At 49.8% G+C, this 10,510-nt stretch overlaps 1 long non-coding RNA gene across 3 annotated transcripts; it reads right to left on the reverse strand.

The window, feature by feature from the left end:
* Window positions 1-7,763: 7,763 nt before the first annotated feature.
* On the reverse strand, window positions 7,764-10,232 carry LOC124650180. 3 transcript variants are annotated; one of them, XR_006986902.1, is made up of 7 exons: window positions 10,069-10,232; window positions 9,838-9,934; window positions 9,591-9,732; window positions 9,228-9,343; window positions 8,896-9,018; window positions 8,160-8,282; window positions 7,764-7,916 (listed from the first exon to the last, which is right to left on the reverse strand). It is a non-coding gene; the product is annotated as an uncharacterized LOC124650180 (long non-coding RNA). The 3 variants fall into 3 exon arrangements; XR_006986900.1 differs by having other exon boundaries at window positions 8,896-9,343; XR_006986901.1 differs by having other exon boundaries at window positions 8,896-9,343; window positions 9,591-9,738.
* Window positions 10,233-10,510: the final 278 nt, after the last annotated feature.

The following is a 10,510-nucleotide window of genomic DNA, read 5'->3' on the forward strand; positions in this document are numbered from 1 at the left end:
TAAACCCCTAGACAAGCTGCGGGTATATGTGCCAAAGGGTCCCAATCTTGGTTCTCCATGTGTATATGTCCTAAACAAACCTAAAAGAATGAAAAAGTACTTTGGTGCACCCTCGCGCGGAGAAATCTAGGGGGTAGACCCGCCGGGGCACACATACCGCTGTTTTGGGGGGGAGGAGGGGAGAACGACCGCCGGAGCACCGGAATCCCACCAAATCTTGCATGTGGACCTATGATATGTGTGAAAGTGTGGTGGAAGGTGTAATGGTGCAAAAGTAGCTCCCCTAAACCCTAAACCCTAAACTGGGGAGGCTTCGAGCCCTAAACTCCTAGACCCCTAAACCATTAACTACACGTGCCGACACCGGCGCCGCAAAACCCCGCATCATAAACCCTAACCCTAACCCTAAACCCTAAACCTATACCTAACCATAAATCCTTACCTTGACCCTAAACCCTAGCCCTACCCCTAAACCCTAGCCCTAACCCTACACCTAACCCTAACCAGTAGATCAGGCACACCCTCGATCGTGTGATAATGGCTACAGCTGCGGGTATATGTGCCAAAGGGTCCCAATCTTGGTTCTCCATGTGTATATGTCCTAAACAAACCTAAAAGAATGAAAAAGTACTTTGGTGCACCCTCGCGCGGAGAAATCTAGGGGGGTAGACCCGCCGGGGCACACATACTGCTGTTTTGGGGGGGGGAAGGAGGGGGAGAACGACCGTCGGAGCATCGGAATCCCACCAAATCTTGCATGTGGACCTATGATATGTGTGAAAGTGTGGTGGAAGGTGTAATGGTGGAAAAGTAGCTACCTGGTGTGACCTTCCTCACATTTGGGCGATAACACTTAGCAGATTTTCCGAAGCGCGTATTAATTGCTCCGAAACCCTGATATATGTGGGGGATGAACATGGAGAGTAATTTTGTATTGCACATTGTCTTAAGTAACACTAATAAATAGTCATCAAAAAGTAAAACTAATTAAAAAAATAAATATAAGTATTAGATGAAATAAAATAGAAAGAAAAAACAAATAAAATGAATGATGGCGCACAGCAAAGAAAGAATCGCACGGCAAAGGAGCCTTTGCCGTGCATCTTGTCTGGCCGCACGGCAAAGAGAGTGCCACGGCAACGTCCAGACCCTTTGCCGTGCAGCATTTCTTTGCCGTGCGGCGTGTATGGTCTTTGCCGTCGTAGCTTCTTTGCCGTGCACTTTGGTTAGACTTTGCCGTGCGTAGGATCGTTGCCGTGCGCCACTGCTGACTTTGCCGTGAATGTATTCTTTGCCGTGCGCTGCTCTTAGACTTTGCCGTGCAGTTTGTCTTTGCCGTACGTGCTACTTGCTGCGCACGGCAAAGATGTCTTTGCCGTGCAGCGGCTCACGGCAATGATTGGCTGCACGGCAATGCCCTTTTTTCCCGTAGTGATTGCAACCAATGCGCTTTCATTCGCAAGCGGTGCATCCACGACAACTTCATGTTGGTTCAACAGACGGCTAGGTTCTTTCATCGGTTGAAGGAGCCGCGGGTGATGCTCAAGTTGGATATAGTGCAGGCCTTCGACTCCATCTCATGTGGATTCCTGGTTGAGGTCCTCCGTAAGATGCGGTTTGGGCCAAGGTTCTGCGAGTTGGTAGCCATTCTGCTATCCACGGCGAGCACTAGGGTGATGCTCAATGGCAAGCCAGGTCCCCCCATCTGGCATAGGAGGGGCCTGAGACAGGGTGATCAACTATCGCCATCGCTGTTCGTGCTAATCATGAACACGCTTAACAGGGTGCTGGCTAAGGCCATAGAGTTGGGGATCCTTCGGCGCCTGGCGCGAAGGGAGCAGGTGACGTCGGTCTTTCTTTACGCCGATGACGTAGTCATCTTTTGCCATCAGAATGAGATGGAATTGCTCACTATCTGCGGCATCTTGGAGATCTTCGGAGAGGCGTCGGGGCTACATATCAACTTCGCCAAGTGCTCGTTTTCCCCAATTGCATGCTTGGAGGAGGAGGCCGATGGTGCGGCCACGGTTATGGAGTGCTAGCTGGCACCCTTCTCGGTGAAGTACCTTGGCATCCCTCTCTCGATCAGATGGCTGACGGGTGAGGCGTTCCAGCCTGTGGTGGATCGGCTGGCGGACAAGCTACCTACTTGGGAGGCGTCCATGATGCCCAGGGCGGGGCGCTTGACACTCGTCCGCTCGGTGCTCGCGGCCATACCGCTGCACCAGCTCATAGTGCTTGCCTTTGACAAGAAAGCACTTAAACAGGTGAACAAGATCCTATGCGGTTCTTGTGGGCGGGCAGGGCCGATGCCAGTGGCTGCCACTGCCACGTCAACTGGTCCAGGGTGTTCCGCCCGATGCGGTTCGGTGGATTAGGGATCTCACCGCTATCAGCCAGAGGGTTCGCTGGCTGTGGAGGATGCGGACCAACCCCCTGCGACCTTGGCGCGGTCTCGATATGCAGTTCTCCAAGGCAGAGCTGGATGTCTTCGCTGCCTCCACCTCAATGGTGGTAGGCGAGGGGACGTCCGCCCTGTTCTGGGAGGACATATTAGGGATGGCAATAAGTACCCATGACCCGTGTATCCGCCAGGTAAAAACCCATTAGGCGTACGGGTATGGGACAAAAAATTACCCATGAGTATGTAAATGAGAAAATATTATACCCATCGGGTAGAGTGGGTACGGGTATGGGATAGTAGAACCCATACCCGCGCACCCATTTACCCATCCAAAATTTGACAAGTGGGCCGCCGTAATATTCTAAAGTACTTAATTTACCCCCTAATCACACATTCATGTAGCTAGACCAAACCTGACGCTTCCCGGCCTCACAATTGTTTGTAGGTTAGTGAGGATTAGACACCTATTTAGGATTGTTTCACCTCCTGTCCTGTCGCGGTTAATATCAGTGATCACATCCCGATGTGTTGCTGTTTATGGTCAAGTTTTCTACTCCCTCCGGTCTGAAAAGATCGACGCGGAGCTAACACAACGCTAGCGTATAAATACGTACACTCCCGCGTCGATTAAATCCGACTGGAGGTAGTATTTATGAGAATGTGTTATTGTTTATAATATGATATTGTTCATAATTATGTGTTGATGTTTATAATGTGTTGTTTTTATAAATTATGATTACATTTTGTTATTTACTATTTTTTGGTCAATTTGATGTGTTGTAAGCGCGGGTATTTTTACCCGCGGGTACCCGTTTACCCTGCTGGATGAAGGGTATGAGAAAAACTTGTACCCATTGACGGGTATGGGTACGGGTGACGGGTAAGATTGAGAACGCGGGTACGGGTATGGGATGGCTCCACCCGTACCCATACCCTGTGGGTGCCATCCCTAGGACAGATGGGTGGATGGTCAATCCATCAGGCAGATAGCGCCGGAAGTATATGCGCTGATCCCCAAGCACCGTAGGAGGCAGCGTACCGTGCAGCAGGCGCTGGTGGAGCACAGTTGGATCTCGGACATAGTTGGTGCGCAATATGTCTAGTTGTGGAGAAGACTCAGGGGCTCTCAACTATCGACGGAGCCAGACAGGTTGATTTGGTGCTGGATGATGGATTCTCAGTACTCTTCCCGATCCTGCTATGACACCCACTTCCAGGGGCGGTTACATCAGGCTCGTGGGAGCTGAACTAGAAATCCTGGGCGCCGCCTAGGGTGAAATTCTTTATTTGGCTAGCCTGCCTCGACAGATGTTGGACGAGTGAGTGACTTGCGCGTCGTGGTCTACCACACGCGGCGAGATGCCTGTTGTGCGACCAGTCTGTGCAGACTATGGCGCATATTCTCACCGGATGTCCCTTCTCCAGGACTATATGGTACGAGATCATGTCGTGGATTCGATCCACCTCAGGGCCACCCACGGTTGAGGGTGACTTCGCGGAGCGGTGGCCGCTGGTGGTGCGGACCGCCCCTTGCCAGTTGCGTAAGGGAACATCGTCACTGATCATGCTCACTGCATGGGGAATATGGAAGCATAGGAACGTTGCAGTCTTCGACAATGCGCGTCCCTCGGTGGCTTCCCTGTTCCAAGACATCAGGGCCGAGGCGCGGCAGTGGGTGAACGTGGGGGCCCGGGGTCTTCGCCACAGTACTAGGAAAACGTCTATTGCCGACGCACCAAATTTGGTTACTGCCGGTGCACCAGCGCCCGCCGGTGGGAACGGGCCGGTGATAACAGGCTACTGCCGGCGCACCTGCCAGTGCGCCGGCCGTAACACGAGTTATCCCCAGCGCACCTGCCTAATGCGCTCGCAGTAAGTTTTTCAGGAAACAAAAAAAGCCTCGCGGGGGCACTTTTACAAGTAGCCCCCTACGTTCAAAACATGAAAGCAATCGAGTCCTAGTTGTTTTTTGCACAGATCTGGATCTTGAGGCCGAGGAGGAGCTCGAGGCGGTGTGTCGGCAGCGTGGTCGTCAGCGTGTAGGCAGCCTCGTTGGAGGCTGAGGAGGAGCTCCAGGCGGCGTGGTCGTTGGAGGAGGAGCTCGAGGCCGAGGAGGAGCTCGGGGCGGCGCGGCCGTCGGAGCTCGAGGCCAAGGAGGAGGAGGCGGCGTTAGAGGAAGAGGAGAGAAGGAGGAGAAAAGAGTAGGAAGAGGAAGAGGAGAAAGAGGAAGAGAAGGAGAGGAGGAGAGGAGAAGAGGGGGGAAATGAGGAAGGGGAAGAGGAGGACCCCCGGTTTCAACTTATATACCTAAGGTTACCGCTGGCGCACCTAGTAAGGTGGTGCGCCGGGGGTAATTTTTTATTTTTTTCATCAAAATCTAAAACCTAAAAAAAATCATGTTTCTGTTTTGAATTTGACGAATCCAATTTTTGTCTAAACGACCATAGGTACTTTGCGTAGATACTTTTTGATATAAAAAAGTTTTTCATCGGAGACGTATACAACCAGAATTCCTATTTTACCGAAAAATGACGCAATTTTGCATAATATATCGAAATTCATGTTTTAAAATTTTCATTAAAACTAGATGGCATAACACATGATCATCTCGAAGGATTTAATTTTTTGAAATTTAAAGACGTTCGGGGGGGGGGGGGGGGTGTGTGGAGAGAAAATCTATGGTCCCTTACCCCCGGTGCGCCTCTATGGCGGTGGTAGATAGAGGCGCGCCGGGGGTAAGGGGCTTAAATTTTTTGATCTAGTTCGGACCTCTTCGAACTTTATCCCCGGCGCACTAAATTTTTGGTGCGCCGGCAGTATCTGTTCTTCGCCGGCGCGGCCCTACTATGGTGCGCCGGCGGTATTTGCCACCGGCGCGCGTCAATGGTGGTGCGCCGGCACTATTCCCTGCAGCTATAGCCATTTTCCTAGTAGTGCCAGCTACTCCTTTAGATTAGCTTTTCTGGGTTGAGTTGTATGGCATTGTGTTGGTCCTTTCTTGGATTTGTACATATAACCTTATTTTTCTATCAAAGCATCGAAACGCAAGTTTTCGCGAAAAAAAATGTTGCATGAGTCTTGTTCAACATCTTTGCAGAGTCTTCGGAGCGTACCGCCTGTGATGAAATCCAAACGAGAAGTGTGGGTGGTCTGGTGCCGGCCTCTGTACTTGCAATATGGTGAAATTGAGGACGAATTTGTGAGTTTGGGGTTTCGGAATTTCTAGCCAAGGCAAGTTTGGGGGGTTTGGGGTTTCCGAGGGAGAATTTTTTTTTTGCCCCTGTTTACTTGGGACTTGTATTATTTGCCCCTGTTTACTTTGTGCTTGTTTTTTTTTGCCACCGTTTACTTTGCTCTTTTTATCTTTTGCCCTCTCCCAGGCTGGGCCTATGTACAATGATGGTTTTGCCCACATAGATGCTTTGATACGCGGATTGAATCGAATCAGGGAGGCAGCTCGTCTTCTCCGACGCGATCTTCCCTTGGCAGCGGCGGCCCGTCGAGCGCCGGGCTGCGAGCCGCTTTTCCAATCCCGGCGACACCGCCCCAATCGCGATCCCCGGCGCGAACCCATCGCGTACCCCGTCGCCTGAGCTGCAGCGTGCACATAGAACCACCTGGAGCCGGCGCTGACGGGTGGGAGGAGCAGGCCTCAGGAGAGCACGTCGAGGGAACAGTGTGCCCGCTGCAGCGCGGTGGATGCGAGATGGGCGAGTTCTCTCGCTCTTTTCGGCAAGGACTCCGTGGTGGTGCTCATGTTGCGCCGCCGCCTTCTCCAAGACGACCACCGCTTAGTTCTTTCTCATTGTGATGACCTCCTGTGATTCCCGTCGAGGAGCCCCACTATCTCCCCTCTCCTACCACTCATACCGCTCCACCGACTGCAACATTCGCCTCTCGTCATCATCGTAGGCTCATTCCCCCATCGGCGGAGACGAACAAGATGATGACTAACAATTAGCAAGTGAATCAAGCATGTAATTGAGTGCTCTGTTAACTGCAGGGACAGAGGAGGAATCTCGATCTGTGACGGTCTACTTACTCGTGGGCGGCGGCGGTGGCGGTGGCGCGCCTGTATGAAGAGAAGTAGATAGGGTGGGGTACTTTAGTCCTTGATTTTTTAGTCTTGTCCTCAAAACAAAAGAAAATAACCTAGAATAATTTAAAAGGGAAAAATATAAAAGACCAAAGTAAACAGTACGTGACAAAAAAATCAATCACAAAGTAATCAGGGGCAAATAGTACAAGTCCCAAGTAAATGAGGGCAAAAAGTAAAATCCTCTTGAGTCCCTCTCCTCCTTCGATCTCCGAGAACTGCGACCGCCAGATCTCACGTCTTAGGGCCTCTTTGTTTGGGCTGGCTGTGCTGATGTGCAAGAAAGCTGTTGTTCTGAGTTTTAGTGTTTGGCAACTTGGTTGGTTGTCTCATAGATACCCTAAAAGTCACGAGAACCTATATTATCGCTGATTTACGTGTAAATAAAATAACATATGGATCACTTAAAGTCAAAAATGGATCACTATATCCAAATGTAGATTTATCTAAAATACATATGTATGCCATTGGACTAAATAACATACTCCCTCCGATTCAAATTAATTGACTCAACTTTATCTAGATACGACGCGTTTGTTGACTAGATACATCTATATCTACACAAAGTTAAGTCAACTACTTCCTCCGTCCCAGGGAAAGTGTCGGACGTGCTGTATAAATGTAATTTTACGAATAACCCCTTATGCTTATAATTCTTCCCCAATCGACTCCTTGTTTCTGAAATTAAAGTCGCGTTTGTTCCCGACGCCGGCGAGACTATGCCTGGCCGTGCCCGGCCGTCCCTCGCCGTCCGCCGCCTCCCGTCCCCCGCCGCCGTTCCCCTCTCCTTCCGCAGCTGGACCAGGATCCCCGCTTCCTCCTCGTCTCCTCCGCTCGACCTCTCCGCCGGTGGGGCGCAGAGGAGGGCCTCCTCCTCGTCCTCCCCTGCTCGAGCTCCGCTGGTGCAACGTAGAATAGCTCCACGGTCTCCTTTCAGTCCGGGCGCGGGCGCTGCCGCTCGTCCTCTGCTCCGCTGGGGCGCTGCGACGCGCACGCGCATCGCTGCTCTGCGCGCTCGCCGCTGTCCTACTCGCGGCGCCGCGCCCGAGCTCGCCGTCATCCTTGCTCTCCTCCCTGCGCCGCTGCGCCGCTGGTCCTCCTCTGCTCGGCGCACTCGCCGGCAGCGCGCTGCTCCGTTGTCTCCTCCTCGGCAGCGCATCGGTGCAGGGCCGCTGCTCCACCTCGACCTGCTCCGTTGCCTCCTCCTCGGCAGCTCATCGGTGCAGGGCCGCTGCTCCTCCTCGACCTGCTCCGCTGCCTCCTCCTCGGCAGCTCATCGGTGCAGGGCCGCTGCTCCTCCTCGACCTGCTCCGCTGTCTCCTCCTGCTACTGCTGCGGCTCCTGTGCCTCCGGTAAGAATTTGCCAGAAGAAAATGCATTTAGCTTCAAGTTCTGAAAATATGGCTCACATCCTCCCTGCATAGGATCAAAAGGGTCAAGAGATAATTTAAGTTTTTAAAACTTAAATTATAGCACAAATATGCAATACAAAAAATAGTACATGGCAAATTATAACAGTTTCAGTATGGCCATTTTGTCTTTCTGGATTTTTTTTGTCTTTCTGAGTTTGAAGCGCTAACCACTAATGTATTTGTTCCATGAGTGAGTACCAGGCAGGAGCATAATCTTAGATTAGATATGATGGCGCAAGATTTATACCTCTTGTTGTTCACATCCTTGACCTGCGAGATTTCCACTATCAAACCACTAAAATATTCAGGCCAACGAAAGGCGGACGGTGAAAGCTAAATAGAAGTGTGTTCTTCATCTCCTCCCATGGACCTAAGCATATGGAGTTGTGATGGTGAGAATAATTAAGACGCAGTGTATCATTTAAGATCTGCAGTTTGGCAGGTTTTATAACATATATCTGCTAATTTTTAAGCCTTGTTGGGATCATATGCTACTGCTACAAGATGAGGTGTAGAAAAACAAATAAGCTTAATCAACTAAGTACAAAATCTGCAGAAGAGAGAGATAGGCATGGGTGGCCTCTGAATGGTGTACAGCTATTTTAGCCCGAAAGAATGCTATCAATGCACAATAACACAGTTGAGTGTCTTCATGTAACAATACTGAAACAATTGTAAACTGCTAGACTTGTTGAGTTCTGTTAGAGAAAAGGCTCCATGTGCATAAGTTACGATTTCGGATGCAAACCATAACTAAGCATATGTATGACCAAACCTATCTGGCCTCTTGAAAAATTCTGTCTTACAAGTCCAGGAAATATGAATAAACATGGCATGCATTAGCAAGTTCAGGAGAAGACCTTCGCTATAGTATCGGCAGTCTCCTTGAAGTCATCACAATTCGATTATGTACTCACAATCTCATGAAGCTCATTTAGTTCAACTAGAGTTGCATATTAGCTCAAGTAAGGCAGATGACTTACCGATATACTTTTGTTTCCATTGGAGATATTCAGATGGTACATGATACCATACAGAACCATGAAGAAACGGAAGGATAAGATGATTTCCCATATCCGGCCCACTAGGCTAGTTAACTGCAAGTCCTGATGGGTTGAAGAGGAATAGAGCAAACAGCCATGTGATAACCACGAACCACATAGATGATGTCAGCAGAACATATGTGAAACAAAAGCGAACAACGAACCCTCTGCCAGTTGCTTTATACAGGTACAGAAGAGAAGCATGTATTCATGATTTTGAGTAGAAGGTCCTATCTAAGAAGGAAAATATGTGAAACCAGTTTGAAAATTACCTAAACAGCTGCAATGGTCCCTGGAGCTTTGCACTCTCTGAACAAACATATCAACATCTTCATCTTACTACATAGACATTGCAGACTACTATTATGTCTCTAGCCAAAATTCAGATCTGCAGTTGTTATTAAGCACAAGACATGATCATTTTTAAGCTAGTACTGAAGTATGCATGTATGCACATACACTACACAGGTCAGTAGTTCTAAGCACGATAAGCAATCATTCTCACCCCAATTGAAGGATATTTGCTCTAAGCAGTTTATTTTAGCAGAACTCTAAGCGAAATACATTGTGAATCGAAATATACATCTGAAGAAGCTACTTCAGTTACAGCAATTCAGTCAGGAGTAAGGGGGTACCAGCAACAGAACGTGATCTTCCTGATCGAGATCCTCATCGCAATGTGATCCTCCTGATCAACATCCTCATCGCCTCATGATCAGGATGCTCATCGCCTCCTGCAGAACCTGCTGAACGAGCCAAATGTGCCATTGACAGAGCCTGAAACTTGTGCCAAATGTCGACCAAGGAGTATCAGTTACTGTACTTGATTAAAACTTACAGCGTGTATGTATGTCAGTTGTTTGGAACATTCAAAAGTCATACCTTGGAGGTTCTTTTGACGCTGCAGCTGCGGCTTAACTACAAAAAGCCTTGTGCTTCGTTTCAGATCCACAAAGCACTCCTTGGTTTTGGACACCTCCTGTACAAACGAACATAGATAATTCTACCATTCATATCCTACAAAATACTACTCCGTATAAAGCCTATGAGCATCCAGCAAATATGCACAATAAATGAATGAGCCCGCATCCAGCAAATATGAGCTCTTCTTACCTTGAGGTCGGCGGCGCCTTTGCCGTAGGCATCGTAATGCATGGCCCGCATCTTGGTCGGCGCCATCGTTGTGGTGGTCTGCTCGATTGGTCGTTGTAGCTGCAGTGGAAAAGCAGGGGAAGACAGGGACATCGGAGACTGGAGAGGTGCGCCGCTTTGCCTGGGGGCTCGCCGGCGACCACATCAGGCCCTGGACCACATCTCGCGACCTAGGACTGTGTGGCCCCTCTCCACACGGCGATTCCAGTCGCCAGGGGAGAGCGGCGTGGATACACATGCCTTTTTTTTTTATAGGAAAGGAAGAGGAAGGGCGGAGCACCGCCGCCGGAGCTGGCAAATTCGTGAGCTTTGCAGCAAAGGGGATCCTTTTCCTCATCGTTGGGTTCTGGTTGGTGCGGAGGAAGGAAGGGAGAGAGAGACGATGAGGAAGGAAGTAGGCTAG

The sequence above is a fragment of the Lolium rigidum genome, chromosome 4 (genome assembly GCF_022539505.1).
Source record: "Lolium rigidum isolate FL_2022 chromosome 4, APGP_CSIRO_Lrig_0.1, whole genome shotgun sequence".
In the NCBI taxonomy this organism is placed as follows: Eukaryota; Viridiplantae; Streptophyta; class Magnoliopsida; order Poales; family Poaceae; genus Lolium; species Lolium rigidum.